The following is a 23,820-nucleotide window of genomic DNA, read 5'->3' as shown; positions in this document are numbered from 1 at the left end:
AAAATTCCATCCCCTATTCCCGATTCCTTCGCCTCTGCCACATCTGCTCCCAGGATGTGGCATTCCACTCCCGCACATCCTAGATGTCTTCGTTCTTCTTCATAACTTCCCCCCCTGCAGAGGTTGAGAACACGCTCGACCATGTCTCCCGCATTTCCCGCACCTCATCCCTCACACCCTGCCCTCGCAATAACCGCCCAAAAAGAATCCCCCTGGTCCTCATATATCACCCTACCAACCTCCGGATACAACGCATTATCCTCCGATGCTTCCGCTATCTACAATCTGACCCCACCACTAAAGACATTTTTCCCACCCCACCCTTGTCTGCTTTCCAAAGAGACCACTGTGTCCACAGCTCCCTCGTCCGCTCCACACTCTCCTCCAATCCCACCACACCCAGTACTTGCCCCGCAACCGCAGGAAGTGCTACACCTGCCCCCACACCACCTCCTTCATCCCCATTCCAGGCCCCAAGATGACTTTCCACCTCAAGCAGATGTTCACCTGCACATCTGCCAATGTGGTACACTGCATCCGCTGTACACTGTGGTTTCCTCTACATTGGGGAAACCAAGCGGAGGTTTGGGGACCGCTTTGTGGAACACCTCTGCTCGGTTTGCAGTAAACAACTGGGCCTCCCAGTCGCGAACCATTTCAACTCCCCCTCCCGTTCCTTAGATGACACGTCCATCCTGAGCCTCCTGCAGTGCCATAATGATTCCACTTGTAGGTTGCAGGAACAGCAACTCATATTCCGCTTGGGAACCCTGCAGCCCAATGGTATCAATCTAGATTTCACCAGCTTCAAAATCTCCCCACCCCCCACTGCATCCCAAAACCAGCCCAGCTCATCCCCGCCTGCCTAACCTGTTCTTCCTCTTACCTATCCCCTCCTCCTACCTCAAGCTGCACCTCCATTTCCTACCCACTAACCCCATCCCGCCCCCTTGACCTGTCCGTCTTCCCCGGACTGACCCTCGCCCCCCATATTCTCTTCACCTTTCTTCTCCTCTATCCATCTTCAGTCCGCCTCCCCCTCTTTCCCTAATTATTTCAGAATTCTCTCCCCATCCCCTATTAGTGAGCTTGTTGGGTTTTCCCAACAATTAGCAATGTTTTCATGGTCATCAATAGATACTTAATTCCAGATTTTTTTTATTGGATTCAAATTTGATCATAGAGTGTAATGGTGGAAATTGAACACAGGTCCCCAGAACATTAGCTGAGTTTTGGATTTATATCCTGGCAATAATACTACAAAGACCATCACCTGTCCTATTAAAATAATCAGGATGAATCTAGTATTTGAAGAGCAAATTACAGTTAAACAATAAATGGTGAGGCAAACAAAATTGAATGTTTGGAAAGAGATTAAGAACTGCATTCTCATCAAGTTGCCACCAATCTATTCCAAAGTGCATTCATGTGACTCTAGACCACGACAATGTGGTTAATTCTTAAATGCCCTAAAATTGACCAGCAAGCCAAATTGATCGAGGACAGTTACAGGTGGGCAACAAATGGCAGCAAACAAAATGCCATGAAAGAATTAGAGAAAATGAATATAGGATGTACAGACCTTGTACTACTGCAAAAGAAACTTCATACTATTTTGGGAATGTTGCTGAAATTTCCTAGAAGGCTATCCCAGCAGTCTTTCGTACAGCATAGCGACTTTGGTGGAAGGTATGGGAGGATATGTAAATAGTAAATGGGGATAAAGACTTTGAAGGAAATATGGAGTAAAGGCGTACCTGTGGCAACATTCTAATGATCATGTATATAAAGAATTATAACAAATGGCAGAAACCAAAGGACTAAGTCTCATTGGAAGAAGGCCCCAGCGAGACCTTGGTCTATAACAGACCATAAGAAATAGGAACAAATGTAGTCTTTTTCGCCCTTTGAGCCTGCCCACCATTCGAAAGGATGATGGCTGATTCAATACTCATGTCCACTTCCCTGCCCTTTCACCATAACTCATTATGTAAATAGTTCACGGGGAATAACTATTAATTCTTCATCCTAGTCTTGTGTTCAACCTTTGTTTGTCTCAAACTACTAGAAACTCCAGATGATATTTATGTACTATGATCTCTACTGAGTTGAATAGTAGACCGTTTCAGCAACTTATGTTACAGCCGTCAAACAGAAAACCATTTGTTTTAGAGACTAGTGTGTTAATTTGTATTTATCCTGTATTATGGGAACATATATTGGAGTGATTATAATTTGTGTCATATATACATTAAATATATTTACACTCTTAGTTAAGTTTCAAATGATAATGCAGGTGACATGGAAGTAGTGGGGAAAATATGCTAATTGTGTCAATGAAAACAGGAAACAGATGCTTGCTTACTAGCAGTGATAGGACTGCAAGATTGAGTGGACGTGATGTTAGACAGGGAGCAGCTGTATCCTGGTTACGATGCTGTCTTGTTTTGCATACTTACAAATTGCATCAGAGTCTGATCTGCACTGAGTTGCAATTTTTTACTAAGTTTGAGCATTGACTAAGCATGAAATGGTAAATAAGTTTTAATTGGTATGGTATGCATTGATTCATTTTTAAAATCAATATAGCACCTGACTTGCTGTAGGAATGAAGCCTATAGGGATGAGTATGACTGATTTTAAATATTGGGATTACTCTTATTGTATTTTGTTTATACCTAAGATCAGTCTTAAAAGCTTCTTTTACACCACTCCACACAAAAGAATCTTGATCAATGTAACACCTTAAGCTCTCCCATTTTACAACTTAATTTAGTAAAGGGAAAAATGTAAACAATTCGCTCGAGCTGTGAATTTGACTTATTGAGAAAATAGTTTACTATTTGCTGTAGTACTACTACATACAAGTACAATATATTTTTATATAGTTCTGGAAATTGAATGATGTTTCTTACTGTAATTTTTCAGTGTTGTAAATAAATTGTGAGTTTGCTTTTAGAACATAGAACAATACAATGCAGAACAGGACCTTTGGCCCTCAATGTTGCGCTGACCTGTAAACTAATCTAAGCCCATCCCCCTCCACTATCCCGTCATCATCCGTATGCTTATCCAAGGACTGTTTAAGTGCCCCTAATGTGGCTGAGTTAACTATTAATTTAAACAGCATTTATTATTGACTTAAATTAAGGTTCCGGAAGAGGTACCTGTTCTTCCTCTCACCCATCCCTTCCTCCCACCTCAAGCCGCACCTCCATTTCCTACCTACCACCTCATCCTGCCTGCTTGACCTGTCCATCTTCCCTGGACTGACCTATCCCCTCCTATCTTGTCATCTATACTCTCCTCTCTACCTAACTTGTTTTCTCTCCATCTTCGGTCCGCCTCCCCCTCTCTCCCTATTTATTCCAGTTCCCTCTCCCCATCCCCCTCTGATGAAGGGTCTAGGCCCGAAATGTCAGCATTTGTGCTCCTGAGATGCTGCTTGGCCTGCTGTGTTCATCCAGCTCCACACTTTGTTATCTTACCCTCTGTCCATGCTGCTTTTTCTCAACTTCATTTTTCCTTTCATTGTATAAGCTTAGTCCAGTGTACCACTCTTGTTTCTGAATCAGAAGCTTTTATAATTAAGCCCCCTCCAAGACTTTAGTGCATTTAGTCAGGACAATTGCACATAGTACAAAGAACAAAGAAAATTACAGCACAGGAACAGGCCCTTCGGCTCTCCAAGTCTGCGCTGATCAAGATCCTCTGTCAAACCTGTCATCTATTTTCTAACGGCCTGTGTCCATTTGTTCCCTGCCCATCCATGTACCTGTCCAAATATATCTTAAAAGACGCTAACATGTCTGCGTCTACCACCTCCGCTGGTAATGCATTCCAGGTACCCACCACCCTCTGTGTAAAGAACTTTCCACACATATCTCCTTTAAACTTACCTCCTTTTACTTTAAACTCATGACCCCTAGTAATTGAGTCCCCCACTCTGGGAAAAAGCTTTTTGCTATCCACCCTGTCTATACCCCTCATGATTTTGTAGACCTCAATCAGGTCCCCCCTCAATCTCCGTCTTTCTAATGAGAATAATCCTAATCTATGCAACCTCTCTTCATAGCTAGCACCCTTCATACCAGGCAACATCCTGGTGAACCTCCTCTGCACCCTCTCCAAAGCATCCACATCCTTTTGGTAATGTGGTGACCAGAGCTGTACACAGTACTCCAAATGTGGCCGAACCAAAGTCCTATACAACTGCAACATGACCTGCCAAATCTTGTACTCAATACCCTGTCCAATGAAGGAAAGCATGCCATATGCCTTCTTGGCCACCCTATTGACCTGCATTGTCACCTTCAGGGAACAATGGACCTGAACACCCAGATCTCTCTGTTCATCAATTTTCCCTAGGACTTTTCCATTTATTGTATAGTTCGTCCTTGAATTTGATCTTCCAAAATGCATCACCTCGCATTTGCCTGGATTGAACTCCATCTGCCATTTATCTGCCCAACTCTCCAGTCTATCTATAGTCTGCTGTAATCTCTGACAGTCCCCTTCACTATCAGCTACTCCACCAATCTTAGTGTCATCAGCAAACTTGCTGATTAGACCACCTACACCTTCCTCTAGATCATTTACATATATCACAAACAACAGTGGTCCCAGCACAGATCCCTGTGGAACACCACTGGTCACAGGTCTCCAATTTGAGAAACTCCCTTCTACTAGTACTGTCTGTCTCCCGTTACTTAGCCAGTTTTTTATCCATCTAGCTAGCACACCCTGGACCCCATGTGACTTCACTTTCTCCATCAGCCTGCCATGGGGAATCTTATCAAACGCCTCACTGAAGTCCATGTATGTGACATCTACAGCCTTTCCCTCAATCATCTTTGTCACGTCCTCAAAGAATTCTATTAAGTTGGTAAGACATGACCTTCCCTGCGCAAAACCATGTTGCCTATCACTGTTAAGCCCATTTCCTTCCAAATGGGAATAGATCCTATCCCCCAGTATCTTCTCCAGTAGTTTCCCTACCACTGACGTCAGGCTCACTGGTCGATAATTACCTGGATTATCCTTGCTGCCCTTCTTAAACAAGGGGACAAATTAGCAAGTCTCCAGTCCTCTGGGACCTCGCCATGTCTAAGGATGCTGCAAAGACATCTGTTAAGGCCCTCGCTATTTCCTCTCTCACTTCCCTCAGTACCCTGGGATAGATCCCATCCGGACCTGGGGACTTGTCCACCTTAATGTCTTTTAGGATACCCAACACTTCGTCCTTCCTTATGTCAACTTGACCTAGAGTAAGCAAACATCTATCCCTAACCTCAACATCTGTCATGTCCCTCTCCTTGGTGAAGACCTGATGCAAAGTACTCGTTAAGAATGTCACCCATTTTCTCTGACTCAGTGCATACCTTTCCTTCTTTGTCCTTAAGTGGGCCAATCCTTTCTCTAGTTAGTAGGTTAGATGCAAACATATCAGTCAACGTAGGTCAGGTTTAGGGACAATTTGTCAAAGTTGGCAGGAGGAGGGGTGACAAAGGTCTTGTGTGGTTGCAGTCTAGATATCCATCTCTAGTTTCAGAAGGGGTTGGGAATGGGGATAGACAATGGGGGATCTAAGGGTCATGGAGCAATCTGAGGGAGCTGGAAGGGGACCCTGTAATGCTGGGATTCAGGGGACAGGGAAGACAGTTGTAGATGAATTTCAATTAGGTGGGTTTCCACATTCAGGAGTGGTTGGGTTGAAGTGGACTCTTGGGGTAGTGTGAGGTAATGGGGACATACATACTCTGGGTCCACACCTGGCAGCCAGACAGAGCCTGGTGCTGATTATGTCCACCACAATATATCTTTTCCCCTGCTCTGGATGCAAAACGCTACTGTAGAACGGCTGGAACAACATCAAGGGTAGGTGGAGTCAGTGTCAATTTGATAGGCAAAAGTTCAGGACCTCCATTTGCTGGATGACACAACATTGTGCTGACAAAATAATAAAGCAGCAATTTACACAACAGAGCTACATTTCTGCTGAAATCATTTCATTGCCCATTTCATTAAAATTCAATTGATGCTACTTATGTGTCATGTGCTAGTCAATATTGGTTTACAACATGCCATTATCAGAGTCCCTACAATGTAGTAACAGGCCATTTGGCCCAACAGGTCCACACCAACTCTCCAAAGAGCATCCCACCCAGACTCACCTCAGTAACCTATCCTCATATTAGTCACAGCTAACCCATCTAACATACATATCCCCAGACACTATGGTCAATTTACACACCCAATCCACCTATCCTGCATATTTTTGGACTGTGGTAGGAAACACATACAGCCATGGGAAGAATGTGCAAAATCCTCGTAGACAGTCTGCTGAGGTTGGAATTGAACCTGGTTCCCTGGTGCTTTCAGGCATCAGTGCTAACCACTGAACCACCTGGGGACAACTGGGAATGGGCTTTATATCTGGAAGCTTTGGTGTTCAACAGAGGACTGATGATAGGCTTTATGTCTGAGCTGGGGGTAGCCAAAATATTATTGATGGGCTTTCAGCCTGGAGAGCTGGGGGCAATAGCTGATGAATGGCTTTAAGCCTAGAAAGCTGGTGGTGGGCAGACTGGCAGGCTTTATACGTGGAGGGCTGGGGATAGCCAAGGGCTGAACACCTGAGGGCTGGTGGTAGGCAGGGGGTTGATGGACTTTATGCCTGCAGTGAGAGGTTTGTGCAGGGGTCTGATGATTGGGCGTTATGCCTGAATTGAGGACTGGCTACATAAAATTGATGGTTTCAGGGGGGTGGCAATGATTTCTAATGTTTATTTTGCAGGTTAAACAGACTATTATACTATTAACCTGGACCATGAGTGAAATGAAATTGCTCATCAAGAGATGGAATCCTGCTTCAGCATTTGCCTTTTTGATCATGATTACTTACAAGGCTCTTGTAGAAGCCTATGAAATTCTAATATGACTAGGCAGGGATAAATGCAGGAAGGATATTCCTGATGATCAGGGAGCCCAAAATCAGAGATAGCAATTTCAGAATATAGGGTAAGCCATTTAGAACTAAGGTGAGGAGAGATTCCTTCACGTCTGTGAAATTCTTTGCTACTGACAGTGGTTGAGGCCAAAATTTTCAAGAAGGAGTCAGATATTGTTCTTAGGGCTAAAGTGAACAAAGGTTATGTGGAGAAAATGGGAACAGGGTATTTATTTGGATGATCATTCATGGTTATAATGAATGGCCAAGCAAACTGAAAAAGTCAAATGGCCTGTTCCTGCTTCTATTTTCTTATGTCATGCTTAACTGGGGCAACTAATATTATACTTCTTGCATCAAGAAGTGGGGCTGACTCTCACACCATCTACCAGGGTTCACATTTAAAGTAATAAAGAAACTACAACAATCTATAGCTCGTGCACCATCAGACCACTGAATCTTTATGTCAACTAGGAGAACATATATATCTGAACTACAGTTCCCAAATGGGTGCATTGGACAAGGACACAACCACAGAAGGTGGCTTCAGACACCTCAGAGGTATCTCAGGCACACAAATAATAGAACACATTATTATCTTTTACTCCACTCACTCTTTGACTAACAGAAATACAAATCATTCAGAACACTACAGATGCCCATCCCCTCAAGGGGCAGGATGGTGTCAGAGTGCACAGGGAGGAGGAGGGGCAGCTATTTTGGAATTGTCATCCTAGAAGACTTGAGAGTTTCCTTGTCTCTCTGTCTCCCCTCTGCCAAGAGCCAATCATCTCTATCAGATTAGTCCAAGGTGGATACATCTGCACCTGTGGAGGATATCCTAGCAAGCCAGAGATCTTCAGGATCCATACCACCAGAGGATCCACCCAAAGCCATCTGAGGCAAGCTGATGGAGCAGCCAATAGACTTCCTTGAGTTTAGCTGTGGCCATTGAGATAGCACTCTGATGTAGTAGCAGCAGCAGAAGAAAGATTCAAAAGCCTTAACTATTTTGGGTGCTCAGGTATGGATGTTGTGGAGAACCAAAGCACTTTTCACAAATTTAGCACTTTGTATGACATTAGTGTAGTGTATTTTTTTTATATATGTTAAGGCATCAGATTGGTTTTGTTTCTCTAATTTGTTTTACTTATGGGTGCCAATAGTTTAATTATATATACAAAAGTTGCTTATAAATGAGTAAAGTCTGATCCTATGCCATAAGCTTCTATTTCTTTAGCCTTTTCTAGGAAACCTTTTGCTTCTGAACAATATCCACCTTGGGTTTTGGAACAATCTTTTTTTTTCAGTGAGGATCATCTCTATGTGGGGCATGGTGATATCAGGTATGGGTTGATAAGACTAGGAGCACAGTAGTTCTGTTAGATCCCTTATTCACTTGGGTATGATCAATCACTGGAGTATCCACAACCAGACCTTTGCGTTCAGCATTGCATTTTTTAGCGTGTGCAGCAAGAACATCACCAGGCCATAGTTTGAGAACACTTGCCATCTCCACCATTTAATGTCAGAAAGGAACACACTACCTCTTGTTCACAACATTTTTTAGGAACTTTGTCACTTTGTGATATGCATGTTTTTGACGTTCTAGGCAGTATTCTTGAAGCATACTCTCAAGTTCCAGACACCAACCTTGCACAATTTAATTGTGTTCTCTTGGTCTAATCAATAACAGACCATTTTCCGAGAACTCCAATGGGTGCTGAGACTATAGGTGATTACATGTCCAGTACATGGCACTATGACCAGAATACTGAGGCTGCCAGTCTCTCTGAACTTTGTGAAGTACAATTTTAAGTCACGTATGTGGGCTTAGGGAGTCATTCAGCATTGTATAGGCCTTCCATATCCTTGCAATAAATGAATACTATTTGGTCACTGATGTTCAAGGAATAGAGATGCAGCCTTAGGGGATTTTTGCATAACTCCATACATATGCTCTCGTATGAGAAACATTTAGGAGGTCATTGCAGCAGCGTTAACAAAATAACTTTGTGTGTCAAAGAAAGGAGAATAAAGTCTAAACATTAATAATAGAACATGCCCTTCAGCACAAGAATGTCTCTCGGCCACAGTTGACTCCTAGTCATGGGTGTTCACAAATGTTAGTATAAAATCATTCAGTCTCAAATCTAATTGGTATGAGGTTCTCACAGACCTGTCTGGCCATCTCACTATTGTCCTGGCTTCTTCAACAGCAGCAGTATCAGCTTCACCTCCCTTAGTTTATCTGCCAGGCTCCCTTTTGTCCTCGTCTGAAGAAAACTATAGCTGATCCATCTAATCCTTGGTAAGATTTGCTTAGAGGATATGTTTCCTAAGAAGGGTATCCACGAACTCATGAATACACTTGTGGTGAATGATTGCAGTACGCATTTGAGGTTTAAAAGGAGCCAGTGGTGAGGAAGTTGACTGTCACTGTGATCTTTGGTTTTACCATTAGAGTACTTTATTCCAAGCTGCACAGCTGCATACTTCCCTGCAAGAAGTGGCAGATGATGGTGATGCCATTCTAATTCATGCAAAGGTGTCTGTGGCATTGACATTCAACCACCTACGATAGATAAAATACTTCTGGTAAACTCTTGTTCTACACTGCTCAATGGTGCTGAAGGTCCTCGTTCTCATTTTCAGATGTAGCTTCATGCTTCATACTTGAGCCATCTAGGTTACATGATCTATGATTGTTTGCCCTATTCCTCATTCAGCCATGTGCAAGATATATGTGGCTTTGAACATTACTTGCATGTAACACATAGCTCACTTTGACTCCTCGTGGAGTTCATTATCTCTACAAATGTATCACACTGTTAAAAGGCTGCTTTAATTTGCTTAAGGAAACTCAAAGAGGAAAGGTTTAACGTACACTGTCAAGTATCCTGAGATGTATGAAGACATATATTTGAGGATGTCAAACAATACATGGGAATGTACAATAAACAGGAGGGTACCAAGAGGAATAGAGGGCAACGAAGATCTTTGGGTTCACATCCGTAGGTCCCTAAAGGTAGAGCAGTAGATAAGTACAGAGAAGATTTTCAAAAATTTTGCCGGGACTTAAATTGCAGCTACGAAGAAAGATTGGATAGTAGGGTCATTTTCCTTAGAATGGAGAAGGCTAACAGGTGAATTAATCGGATGTCAAAAATAATGTAGGACTTGGTGGGCAGAAAAGATTTGTCTTTCCGAGTGGAGAAGTCAATTGCAAGCTGTCAGAGATTTAAGGTGATGGTAGAAAGTTTAGAGGGGAATGAGGAAAAAATCTTTTTCACACTGAATGTTAACTGCATGTTTTTGCCCAGTTGGTGGTTGAGTCATATATGCCACCTCATTTAAAAGCAATCTTAGACTCCAACTGAAACACTGTAACCTACAAGAGTTCAAACCAGGTGGTAGAAAATAGGATTAGAATGGATGGCTGTTTATTCAGCCAGTACAGCCATGATGTGCTGAATTTGCTTTTCTGTGTTGTAATATTTCTATAGTCCGAGGTTCAATGGTTCATCCTGATACGCAGCAGCAGTGTATAACATTTACAAGATACATTGCATTAACTCACCAAGGCATCTTCTAAAGGACTGTCTGAAAATATGATCTGTCATCTAAAGGGACAAGGGCAGCATATGCATGGAACCACCACTACCCATAAGTTTCCCTCCAAGCTTGACACCAACCTGAGTTGGAAATGTATCACTGGTCCTTTACTGTTGCTAGTTCCAACTCTCTTCCTAACAGCACTGAAGGGGTCTCCACGATCCAAAGACTGCAATAGCTATAAAAGACAGATCACCAATACCTGCCCTTATAAAACACCAACTTTGGAACAACTAAGCCTGAAATTTGCAGAGATTTAAGGTGATGGTAGAAAGTTTAGAGGGGAAAATTCAAGAGCAATATCAAACATGGTTACTGGTCAGTATCATTATATCTTGCATAGGAGCCCCAAGAGCTCCCTGCATTCTGTACCCATTTGGATGAAACTATTTTTGCAAAATTCCCTTTGGGTTGTGTGTTAGAGGATGTCTTTCAAGCTAACTAAATTGCATCCATTACAACTGGATTCATTTTTATTGCTGATGACATTGCTATGATAGGAAAAACAAAGCAAGAACAAAACCACATTGCACTTGGCACAAAATGAAAAATTTGAACTCAAAAGTCAGAATGCCACATCAGAGTTTCAGAGATGAACCTTTCTGGTTCTATTTATTTCAGGGTGGATATATGTTTTGATTGAAGTGAAAAGATTCAGAAAGCCATGTCAACTCATTAAGACGAGAATAATTTTTGAAGATGTGTAAGCCTCTTTAACTTCTTGTTACCAAACATTTAGAAATGAGTATCATCTTATTTTTGAGACATTTATCAAGTACCTAATTATTTGGCAACTGCACAATACTTCAAGCTCAATTGGCACATTCCCTCTAAGCTCTACCTTTACTCAATTCAGCACAACTAGAGATATCACAAAGGACACTGGTCCACAATTTATTTGTAAGCCATTCCAGGCTGTGTGTGAAATGGAATATTGGTCACACGATTTATTCCCCTCATTATCCAAGGTTCAATGACCCAGTTGGACATGATTTGCACAGTCAGAAATATAATCCTCAAAAGTATTATCACTGGACTGTTAATCCAGAGACCCAGCCAATATTCTGTGGAAACAACAGGCCAAGCAGCATCATAAGAGCTGGAAAACTGACGTTTCAGGCCTAGACCCTTCTTCTGAAGAAGGGTTTAGGCCCGAAACCTCAGCTTTCCTGCTCCTATGTTGCTGCTTGGCCTGCTGTGTTCATCCAGCTCTACACCTTATTATCTCAGATTGTCCAGTATCTGCAGGTCCTACTATCTCTGAATATTCTGTGGAGCTGGATTCAAATCGTATTGTGGCAGAAGATGCAATTTGGTTTCAATAAAAATCTGGAATTAGGAATCTAATGATGACCACAAAACCATTGTTAATTGTCAGTCAAACACATCTAGTTTGTTAATGTCCTTTAGGGAAGGAAACTGCCATCCTTACTTGGTCTGGCCTACATGTGACTACAGACACACAGCAATGTAATTGACTCTTAACTGCCCTATGGGCAATAAATGCTGATCTAGCCAGTGATACTCTTATCCTGTGAATGAGTAAAATATAATTAGACAAACCAAGCAAAATCTACAAATTGCTAAGCTATATTTGACAGCACTACCCAAATGCAATCCCTCTATCACTAGTGGAGCTCAGGTTGGGCACAGCTAGTTGTATCAATTAATCAACTGTCATCCAAAGTACCCGCCCTGAAATTAAAGAGCAGATAGTAAAATTGCAAGAGAAGATGATCAGTGAGTGCTAGTAAAACTCAGGCAAAATATCTTCTGGGGTTTCCTGAGTTCCTGCCTCACTTAGTTTTTGCCCCTAATTTATGGCGTCCACAGTTCTTTTGATTTTTATTTAGTATTTAACTCACCGCCACATTTCTTCTAGGCATTCCCTCAACTTGAAGAAGTTCTGCTCCTCTCTCCGACAGGATTTCCATTCCAATCTTCCTTCTTCTGCACTGACCTCAATTTCGCTGTCACGCCTGGTGTTTGACAGGATAGGGTAATAATCTATATCATTTCACCAGGCTTCTGCAAAGTACTCAAAAGTTATGACAGGAAATTGGGAAAATCCCCATGAAAAGCCCAGGTGTGAATACAAGAATGTTGGGGAATTAAGAGAAAATGTTTCTATTCAGTGTCTGTTCATGTATGGGGTGCACTATTTTTTAAAAGAAAGGACATGAAATTACTGGGTAAAATTAAATTTTGTAACGTGCCAGCACTAAAATGGATGATTTCTGTGGAGTTACTTCCCTTGGTCTAAAAAGATTCCACCAGTCAATCACCAATTACCTGCCTCCGATATATGCAGTTAGCCTGAGTAGTGTAGGAGCCAGCAAATGTCTCACTGTTTTTAATTGGTGAGTTGCCTCAGAGTGCCTATTTGACATTAATAATTCACAAGTCATGGACAAATGACTTTTAACTAGTAGGTTCAGATGTCTGCAATGAATGGGTTAAAGCAATGTGATTACAATGCCTTGCCACCTATTTGTTGATAAGACCATAAAGAAGTAGGATTAACAATAGAAATTGTTGAAAAAGCTCAGCAGGTCTGGCAGTGTCTGTGGAAAGAAATCAGAGTTAATGTTTTGGGTCCAGTAACCCTTCCACCGGTTGCTGGACCCGAAATGTTAAATCTGATTTCTCTCCACAGATGCTGCCAAATCTGCTGAGATTTTCTAGCAACTTCTGTTTATGTTACAGTGTCTGCAGTTCTTTTAGTTTTTACCTAGGTGCAGAATTAGGCAATTCATTCCAACAATTCTGCTCTGCTATTCAATCATGGCTGATATGTTTTTCAACCCCACTGCCTTCTCCCTGTAACCCTTGATTGCCTTACTCATCAAGTACCTATCTATCTCTGTCATAAATACAATGACTTGGCTTTCACAGCCCTCTGCAGCAATGAGTTCCACAGATTTACCACCATCTGGCTGAAGAAATTTCTCCTCATCTCAATTTTAAGGGGTAGTTCCTTCACCCTGAGATTGTGCTACCAGGTCCTAGCTTCTCCTATAATTGGAAAAATCTCCACCATGTCAATTCTATCCAAGTCTCTCAGTATTCTATGTTTTAATCAGATCGCCCTCTGTTTTTCTAAACACTGTCGCACCCAAACCCAGAGTACTCCTCAATGAGATCCTCCCTTATTCTTCTAAACACCATTGTGTTCAGAGCTGCTTTTTTGCTGACAAGCGATTCATCCCTAAAATCATTCTTATGAAACTCCTCTGGACCTCTCCAAGACAAGCACACCCTTCCTCAGATACAGAGCCCAAAATTGATCACAATATTCCAATGCATTCTGACTAGAGCCTTATACAACCTCAGGAGTACATCTCTGCTCAATTGTAGACCTCTTGAAATCAATACCAATATTGCTTAAGCCTTCCCAACCACCAAGTGAACTTGTCTGGCAGCATCTGTGGAGAAAAAAATCAGAGTTAACATTTTCGGTCCAGTGACCCTTCCTCAGAACTAATAGTGGCTGGGAAAATGTCAGCTTATATGCAGAAAATAGGAATGAGGTGGGGTAGGGAGTAAGCAATAGGATAGACCCTAAGGAGAGAGAAGAGCAGTTGGACAGACAAAGGCATTGATATTGATCTGGCTGGGAGGGTGAATAGTTTTTAATGGGGACTGTTAGATCCTAAAAACAGGTGGTGTGTAATGGCAGGCTATGTGATAACAAGGCAAAGGAGGCTGAGACATGGGACAGTTTAGGCCATAAAGTTATTGAACTCGATATTGAGTCTGGAGGACTCCCCAAGTTGAAAATGAGGTGTTGTTCTTCTCGCTTGCTTTGAGCTTCACTGGAACATTGCTGCAAGCCAAACACAGATATTGGCCAGGCAGTATGGTGGTGGCCAACATTAGTAGTTAAGGGTCTTTTTTGTGAGCAGAATGTACATATTCTGCGAGGCAGTCACCCAGTCTATACTTTGTTTCCCCAAGCTAGAGGAGACCACATTTGTGAGCAGCAAATGCAGTAGACTAGATTCTGGGAAGTGCAGGTGAAGTGTTGCTCCATCTGGAAGGTATGCTTGGGCCCTTAGATAGTGGGGAGGGAGGAGGTAAATGGGCAGGTGTTGCACCTTCTCCGGTTACAGGGGAATGTGCTGTGGGGGTTATTGGGGATGAAGGAAGTGTGGACCAGGGTGTCCCAGAGGGAACGGTCCTTGTGGAAGGTGGGCAATGAAGGGGAGGGGAAGAGGATGGTGACTTCTTTACCTTACTTTCAAATATTAAAATTCTGTTTGACAACTCAGTTGGATAACTGTGTATTTTCTTCATCTTTTAGTTTAAATTAATCTGTTTTAGATTTCCTGACGCATGAATACTTCATATCAACTTTTGAGGAGGTGTGATTTTTTAGAGCTGACATCATGTGGCTCACACCAGTAACAACTTCCTACAATGCAGCCTGGCAGCAGACTTTCCTGTTATGGCAGTTCTGTAAAGTCAACCAGAAATCTGGTATTGTTTATATAAATGTCTCAACAAACATAGGAAATAAAATTGAAGCTGTCACAGCTGATAATTTTCAGTGTATAAACATATCATAGATTCTTGTATTCCCAAAAGGGGAGAAAATTTTTTTTACATTATGCAGCAGTATCACAGAACTGAAAAATGCACTATGTCTGCACATTGGAAAGATTCTATAAACTAAGATATGTGATATAAATAATCAAAATATTCTGATTATAAAGTGCATCCATATTGTAGATACCAAGATGTAGAGCAGGATGAACACAGCAGGTCAAGCAGCATCAGATGATCAGGAAGGCTGATGTTTCAGGCCTAGGCCCTTCTTCAGAAATCTCTTCAGATTTCTGAAGAAGGGTCTAGACCTGAAACACCAGCCTTCCTGCTCTGCTGATGCTGCTGTAGTGGAGAAACTACCAGGAGACGCAGAGAATTCTTCAGGAAGTTAAACTTTTATTTGCAAACAAAAGCTGTGACAATCAGAAAATGGTTTCCCGATTGCCCCCGATCCTTGGGGCTCGTCATTTTTTATACCTTTTTGCTAACATATTTTCTTCAAATTAATCGGCATGCCCAGTGGTATTAATTGGTAAATAACTTATGTCACTACTCTTAGATCATTTCTATCTCACGACAGAGAGCCATTGCACCTGCACTTGAAGGTCAGTTAGAGCGGTTAGTACTCCTCTATCTTATCAGGTTACTGTTGTATTCTGAAAGGCGCATTGTCTACTATCTTCCTTTGCAGCAGTCTGAGGGTTAGTGATTTATGTAGCTCTAGCAGAATTAATAAAGTTTGCAGCCTAGAAGCCATTTTGTTGCTAACTTACATCGAGAAGCCATCTTGTGCCTGTATCCAAGTTTCTTACTTATTACTACATCTGCCACAATGTTCCTTCGCCTCGGGTTGACCCCATTACGTCATGCTAGTCCTTAGTTCTACGTTACATGCTTTAATTAACCTAATTAAGTTGCCGTTAATAGCTAGCCTAGGTGTCCTACCTTTGTTTTACACTCCCTTGACCTATGCTCAAGTACTTTATTCTGTTAAGGTACAGCATTCTATTGATTATTATAACACTCCATAAATCAGTACATCATCCTGCTGATCACTGTAAGATTTAACCCTTCGCCTGCCCTTATAATTTTAATTTCCATCATTCCCCCCTTTGAGACTTTCTGATCTCACTCAAAGGAAGAAACCAATAAGTATAGACCTCCTGTGTGCCAATGAAAAACTTATAGAACCCAACACGGGCCAAATGAATTTTGAGGTCCGATGCTTAAAGGGTTCTTCCCCTGATCCTGGAGTCCTCTGGGCCAAAAACTTGTCCCCCAAAAGCTAGAACAGGGTAAAAGACCCACGGATCCTCACAATCTAAGACCTGCGCATCCCGCAGAAGAGACTTTTGCGTTTTCTTTCGAGCACGTCTCCTGCACTGTATCAGATGCCGGCTCGTAGCAGTAGAGCGGTACAATGCTGTCAAAGGAGGGGATGCATTCGGGGGGGGGATTGGCGGAAGAACCAAGAGTTGCCATGTAGTAATGCGCACTAGAAGAGACTTAAGAAAAGGTAAGGCACAACAAAAAACAAAAGCAACGATGAGTAGTACAATACCGACGATAATTCCAATCTTGGCAAACCAAGCCCCCATTCCCCTAATACGCAATCCAACCAATCAAAAACCTGATGGCCAAAACCTGCGTTGTCCTTAATCTCCTGCCTTAACCTCTTCAGCTTCTCCATCACCTTAGTAAAAGACCCCACTGGAGTGGTATTGTTAGGTATAAAGGTGCAACAGTGATTCCCAAACGTTACACATACTCCTCCTTTCCCAGCTAACATCCAATCCAGAACCTGTCTGTTTTGCCATGTTATTTTGGTAGTTGCATCCAACTGCTCTCCCAAAGCTGAGGGGGCATCATCAGCGTAGTTAATACATCTTTGTTGGTTGCTAACTCCTATAACCCGGATAAGAGCTTCCCATCCGCTGTTACAGGCATATTCCGTTGAGGGTTTATTTCTATCTCTTTTGGGTTGCCTACCATATCAATGTGTACTATAATTTTAACATAACCATCATCCTCCTAACTCCTGGTGCTATTATTCACCAATCCCTAACTGTTTCTGCTTGTTTAGTCATAAGCCCGAGGTTAGATTGGTACCCCTAATTTACGAGTATCATCACATGGGGTGCGGCTCCTGGCACATTGTACCATTTTTCCAAAAATTCGTTCTTCCTAATTTGTAGCACTGCTCCCTGTTTTCCTATCATTATAGCTTCATCCACTAAATGCTGTGGAGTGTTAACACTACACCGCCACGATTATTCCAATACCTCACCCTGAGTCTCATCAAATATTACTGTGCAGTGTAACGCAGACTCGGGTGGTTTTGCCCTTGGTAACATTGTCTCCCATTGTTCCCAAACACTCTGAATGTAATAGGCTATATCACCCATCCAATACACATTGACATCTGTAGCTTTCTGCATTACTAACTGTGTATTTGCTTTTTCTACACTGAAACCCTGCTGTGTACTTTCTAATTTCAATTCTAATTACAGTAAAGCATCCCTACCTAACAAATGAATTGGTGTCCCTTTGGACACTAGTATTGACAAGACTATCTTTTTGCCTTCCATTTCTAAATTTACTGGAGCTGTGAATCAAGTTAGCTGTTCTTTCCCCGAGAACACTATAGTTTTAATAAATTTGCTTGACGTGGGAAGCATACTGAGGCTGCACACACGTATATGTGGCTCCAGTGTCTATCGTCACTGGCGTCAGCCGGCCCTCTGTACTAGCGTGTACAATTGGTTCTTGATCAGTCTCTCATGTAATTGCAGGATACAGCCCCTTCCCATCCAGGTTCTCAGGGCACCCCTAGCACATCCCATAAGGATTAACGGGTCCCGTTGAGCTCGAAAGCATCTGGGGTTGGGCTGTCAGGTATTCCTGATTCCTAGGTCTGTTATGTGTCGGGGCGGCCCAATTCCAATAGGGGCAATTCCTTCTGAAATGGTCTGGTTGGTAACACCCCCAGCATACTATGTCTGCCCCCTCTTGCATTTGGTCTCCTGCTATGTTTTTCAATCCCCCACCCCTGCGCCCCTGTCCTCAGGGACGTCAGTTGTGTCTGGGTTGCTGTTTAATTTTTACCTGCCTTGGGTACTGTGTCTGTGGGAAAACTTTCCTAGAGATTTCTATTGTTGGCATGGGATTTTCCAATCCTTGCCTGGCAATGTGAGGGGGCCCCCCTTGTGCTGGCGCTCAGCTCATGTTTGCATCAACCATTGAGTCGGTTCTCATGGGTAGTACCTTTTTGCCCTTTTCTTTTTCTTTCTTTTTGAACTCTTCGAGCTGCATTTGTGCCAGTTTTCTCTGCACCTCTTCCTGCTGCTCAGACAGTTTCTCTTTGTCTTTTCGGTACTTTTCAACTACATGGGCTAGGTGGCCTCTGAACTCTTGGTGGCCCATTGTTGTCAGTCCCGCCACTTCCTCCAATTTAGACCTGACTTGAAGGGCATTGCATCAACAACAGCATTTTGAAATATTGCAGTCAGCAACATATTACCCTCTATGTCTTGTTCCGTTTTCCGCCTCCATTTTCTCAGCTGTTTCTCTAAATAGTCTGCTGGGTTTCAACTGTCTCCCATTTTGTCCCCTTTTAGCGCTCGAGGGTCCAATTTAGGTGGATAACATTCTCTGAGGGCCTGCCATACCCTCTGTCTCACTTGATCGAACCCGACGCTGTCCACCATCGGGTTGTCCACAACATTTTTCACACTGGCTCGGTCCATTATTTCTTTTAACTTCAGGAGCCCCATTAGCCTTGCCAGCAACGCCTTCAAATCTCCCGTAGTCAACAGTCGTCCTGTGGTCTCATCTTCAAAAGCTCTGATCCACTCCCCTGCTCCCATGTAAACTGGGGAGCGCATTTCTCAACCCTTCCAAATCCTGGGCTCCCCAAGGAACATATTGTGGCTGTTTCTTCTCTTTAATAAGTAATGGCAGCATCTTTCCTTGTGGGGGCTTCTTCCCTTTTCTAGAACTGTTGCATTCTGTTTCCTGTTCAGATTCTGACCATCTCCAATTCATCCCATCCTTTACTCACTTTTCCTACTCGGGTTCCTCTTTTCGCCTGTTTCTCTTCTTCCTCTTTTGCCTTTATATCACTTCCACTCCTTCCCTGCCATGCCCTCCTCTTATTTTCCAGAAACTCCTCATACTCTTTTTGTTCCCATAGTCTTTGCAATGTATTAATTTCTTGTCTTAATTCCTGCTGTTCATGCTGTATAGCTTCCATTTCTTCCTGCCTCATCTTTCTTTCTGCCTCGCTTTTTCCTTTAAGATATTCTTCTCTTTTTCACCCCTGTCCCATTCTAATTCTCCCTCTATCTCCACTGTTCCCCTTATTGCAGGGCATTGCCTCGCATTTTCACTGTCTACATAGGGAGGGGGTCTATCCATCCCCTCCAAGCTTGGGTATAGGGAGGATTTCTTTTCTGGTTCTTCTACTTCTGTAGTCAGCTTAACCTGTTCTTTAGCACCCTTCCTGGTCACACCTGGTGCCTGGTATGCTTTTCTCAACTCGCCCCCTTCTTTGCTATATAGTTTTAATATTTCCATCTCCTGTTCCCTTTTTTTTTACTTCTTTTTCCCGATTTATCTGTTGATCTGTAGTTCTTAATTAACCCTTCCATGTCCTCACAAAAGCTGTTATCAAAGGTACCCTCTTTTGACCATTTAGTCAATAACTTCTCAGTTCTTTTTGCCCATTTCTCAGAAATTTTTACAATGTCATTTTTTTTAAATTTTATCACTGTCAAGGCTTTATTATTAGTGGCTAGAAAGGTCTCAATCCATCTACTAAATACATCAACAATAACAGGATAATACCTATAGCAATGTACTTGCGGCAATTCAATAAAATCAAGCTGAATGCACTCAAATAGACCACCAGGCAAGAATGTTTTCCTGTTATGCACTGCACTCCTTGACCAGTCAATAAGCATTGATAACAAAGCATCAGGTATACACACTTGGCCAACTGGAGTGACCCAGAGGCCTTTTGACGCAGAGCACGAACACCCATACATCTTCCACAAATGTTTTTCAGAGCCAGGGGCATCCCCCTTGTAAAAGCTGAACAGTGACAATATCTGGCATGCCTGTCGTATTTGAGGAAGGCAAGCAATTTATTACCTGCTTGCTCATAGAGGGCACAATAAAAGTTTGATCTGCGGCAGCCTGATCAACCTGAGCGTTACTCACAGAATCATCAGAGGCATGGGCAGCGTTCTATGTTTATGGAAGAGGATTGTCTGGAGAATGTTTTTAACATACAGTGAATTCTGGATAGGTGTACCTGAGCATGTTTTTTTTTCAGGCCTCCCCTGTGTGTTTTAAAAGAACCCTACCCTCCTTCCTTTTGTCAATGCTCTCATGATCTTGGTTAACAGTAGAATTTTTTTTGGGCATCTGCATGTTCTACTGTTTCACATAATCTGCATCGCATGTAACGTTTTATTTAAAGTTGCCTACTTCCTTCTCCAGTCCTCCTCGTCTTACGCATTTGTATCATTATTTTGGAACAACTTCGGCAAGCCAGATATGTCAGGAGGTACCTCCTTTTTATTTCCCGTACGGTAATTCAGCCTGGCGTTTCACTCCTAATTCTTTATTCTGCATTTCCTTTCTCAATCTTTCCTGTTCTGCTTTACTCCCCACACTGCTGCTTTGATACCTCCTGTGATTTAAAGTTTCCCTCATGATCACATACTCTAATCCCTCTTCGAGGTGCATTATTATCCCAACTCGCCAGTTTAGAGTTGCTCGTTATTTCCTCAGTGCTTTTTCTCCATGTGGATATTCAAGTTTTTCATTTTGTCCCTGAATTGCATTTTCAAATTGCTTCTTTCACTTTTATGTATTTATCTGCATCCCAAGTTTCCCCACCTGACCAAATTTCATTCCCTAATTTATTATTAAGGCATGCTGACAGACGCCTGAATCGCTCCTTGTCCTCAGAATTATCTCGGCACATTCAATGTAGAGGAGCTCCACTGCCGGATTTATCCAAGGTTTAACTCATTTTTAGCGCTTTTACATTGTTGCTTATTTCTATATACTACAAAAAAGTGTCCTTGGTCTCAACACCCACTTCAGGGTCCTGACCTTCGCATGGGGGATTTCCCCTCTTAACAGCCAGTCTAAGGCAGGGTGTTTGAGACAGACAGACACTGTACTTATCCTATACTTATAGCCGAATACTTATTCTACTTTATTCCTGCTTAGGGGTGCGAGGCGCAGATAGGAACACCAATCATCCAAATCCGAATTTTCATTGTCTCCCGCACCCCAACCAAAGCCAACCATTGAATTACACAACTCTTTTTGTTTGTCAGTCACCGGTGACTTTTCTTTTTGTTTCTGTTGACATTTGACTCGAGTACATTTGTTTTTGAGGACCTCAATTAATTTTATGGTACCATTATCAGTCAGTTCAATTCCCAATTTGGTGGCAGACTCCTGCCATGAATTTAATACCAATTGTTTGTGGCTTTCATCACAACATTGTTGCCACAGCCCAATCAATTCTTCCATTTTTTTGAGCCCATGTTTCATCACCAAATCAACTACTGGGCTGATTTAACCAACTGATTATTTTCAGGGCCACTTAGTAGCCACTGTTCATCATCTAATTTCTTATTTAAGGCACCAGAAAGTTTATGCAGGGCTTGAGATTTATCCGGATACTTTGCACACAGTTTCACCGTGAGGAAGATAGATCTTCTCTCTTATCTACCATTATTATCCATCTTAAACAAGTTTCCGTTATAGTGCCGACCCAAAACTTCTACTAATCAATCATCTGTCAACGAACAGCAGATTAACTACTTCCACAAAAAGTTTCACTACTCCGAAGACCTTGACAGTCTCGTTATAATATATTGCGATACTCCTTGGTGTCACCTTTCACAAACTAATTTAGAAATCACTTTAAACATTGCTAATTTGACCAGATTTGAGTCCCTGACTCATTTAAAGTCTTCAATACTCAGGTCCCCGACCTGTCTATTTTTGTCTCTCATTTCACAATGTTAGCGTCCTCAACTCTATTCTGGATCCCCGATCTGTAGGTCCCAGACCTTTAAATGGAGTCCCTGACTCCCTCTTTACTCATTTAAAATTTCCCTCTTATCTTTCCAAGACCGATGCTTTTTCGGGCTGGACTTAGACTATAGGCAGCGAAGGGTGGAGTCAACCGCTAATTTGAATGAGAGGAAAACCAGATGGAAAAAAATACTCACGTCTGGCCGGCCGATTCCTCTACACTCAATAGTGGAGGACTCGAGGCGCTTACACCGCTGTCCAAAATCGGTCCGTACCGAATCTGAATCACAGCACCGTATGAAAATCTCCAACCCCGGTGCGGTCTCTCGATTCTGTAATCAATCAATGAGCACTCGCCGTCAGTCTGGCTGTTTAAGGCTTAACCCTTTATTTCTCAATATGGCCGGGTTCTGAGCATCCAGAAGCACAGAAGTTGAGCACTTCTGTATTCCTCGGAGGAGCTGCACACCACAGGTTAATGCAAAGACATCTTTGATACTTCTCTTAAAGGAGGCTACAAGGTGCGATCGTACAGTATATTCACACAATTACTAATCAGTATATAATAGTGCTCCATTGATAGTTACTAAGGCCAACTGTCAAAAAATTGTTCTCTCTACAGAGCTCTGTAACCTGATACTACTTCTAAAACTGCTACTGTTCCCTGCTTTTTTGTTTCAGCCAATTACTAATGATGTATCCCCCTTTAATTTAAACCTGATTCAATAATACTTGCAATACAGCACTCTCTGCTTCACTTGTTCTGCCCGTACAGACCCCTGTTTTTTCAGAGGGGTATCCACAGAACTCTCTGCCCTGCCCATCCGGCCCCTCGCTACCTACAAGGCAGTATCCACAGGATTCTCTGCCCTGCACGTCCAGCCCCTTGCTACCTGCGAAGCAGTATCCCCAGAACTCTCTGCCTTGCCTGTTCAGCCCCTCACTACCCGCGAGGCGGTATCCACAGAACTCTCTGCCCTGCATGTCCAGCCCCTCGCTACCTGCGAGGCAGTATCCACAGAACTCTCTGCCTTGCCCCTTCAGCCTCTCACTACCTGCGAGGCGGTATCCACAGAACTCTCTGCCCTGCACGTCCAGCCCCTCGCTACCTGCAAGGCGGTATCCACAGAACTTTCTGCCCTGCCCGTCCAGCCCCTCGCTACCTGCGAGGCGGTATCCACAGAACTCTCTGCCCTGCCCGTTCAGCCCCTCGCTACCTGCGAGGCGGTATCCACAGGGACTTACTTACACTACGTGGAATTTTACTTCAACCAATCTTTTTCGCTTATTTGTCCCTTAGCCCGCTGCGCAGTTTTCTTGAACAGTCCTCCACACCTCCTTCAACTTTAAATTATTTCCTGCTGTCTGGATCTTTGGGTCGGAGAGACCGTTCGGCAGCTTCCCCACACTTCTGAGTCCCCAAGGACCTCCCAAGTTAACAGAATATAGTCCGAATCAGAAGCAAAAATGCTTTTTGTTTGTTTTGGGTGCATCCTTATTCTGTCAGTTTCAGGAGTGTCCCCACCAGACCAGGAAGTGCCCTGTTGCTGCCACCCCTCTACAGGAAGGTCTCTTCACGGCCCTGCTCGTTGCGCCAAATTTGTAGTGGAGAAACTACCAGGAGACGCAGAGAATTCTTCAGGAAG

General features: G+C 42.8%; 1 long non-coding RNA gene across 1 annotated transcript in view; it reads right to left on the bottom strand.

Annotated features, from left to right (window-relative positions):
- The window catches only part of LOC132209588 (uncharacterized), a 49,469-nt gene extending 25,859 nt beyond the window's left edge, over positions 1 to 23,610 (bottom strand). The window contains exons 1-2 of the long non-coding RNA XR_009445764.1: positions 23,424 to 23,610; positions 22,372 to 22,506 (exon numbers count right to left, since the gene is read on the bottom strand). This is a non-coding gene — a long non-coding RNA (uncharacterized LOC132209588). The remainder of the gene's footprint in view (positions 1 to 22,371; positions 22,507 to 23,423) is intronic.
- Positions 23,611 to 23,820: the final 210 nt, after the last annotated feature.

The sequence above is a fragment of the Stegostoma tigrinum genome, chromosome 5 (assembly GCF_030684315.1).
Source record: "Stegostoma tigrinum isolate sSteTig4 chromosome 5, sSteTig4.hap1, whole genome shotgun sequence".
Taxonomy (NCBI): domain Eukaryota; kingdom Metazoa; phylum Chordata; class Chondrichthyes; order Orectolobiformes; family Stegostomatidae; genus Stegostoma; species Stegostoma tigrinum.
Note: the sequence above shows the minus strand (reverse complement) of the source record. Positions and strands in the feature narration are given on the sequence as shown.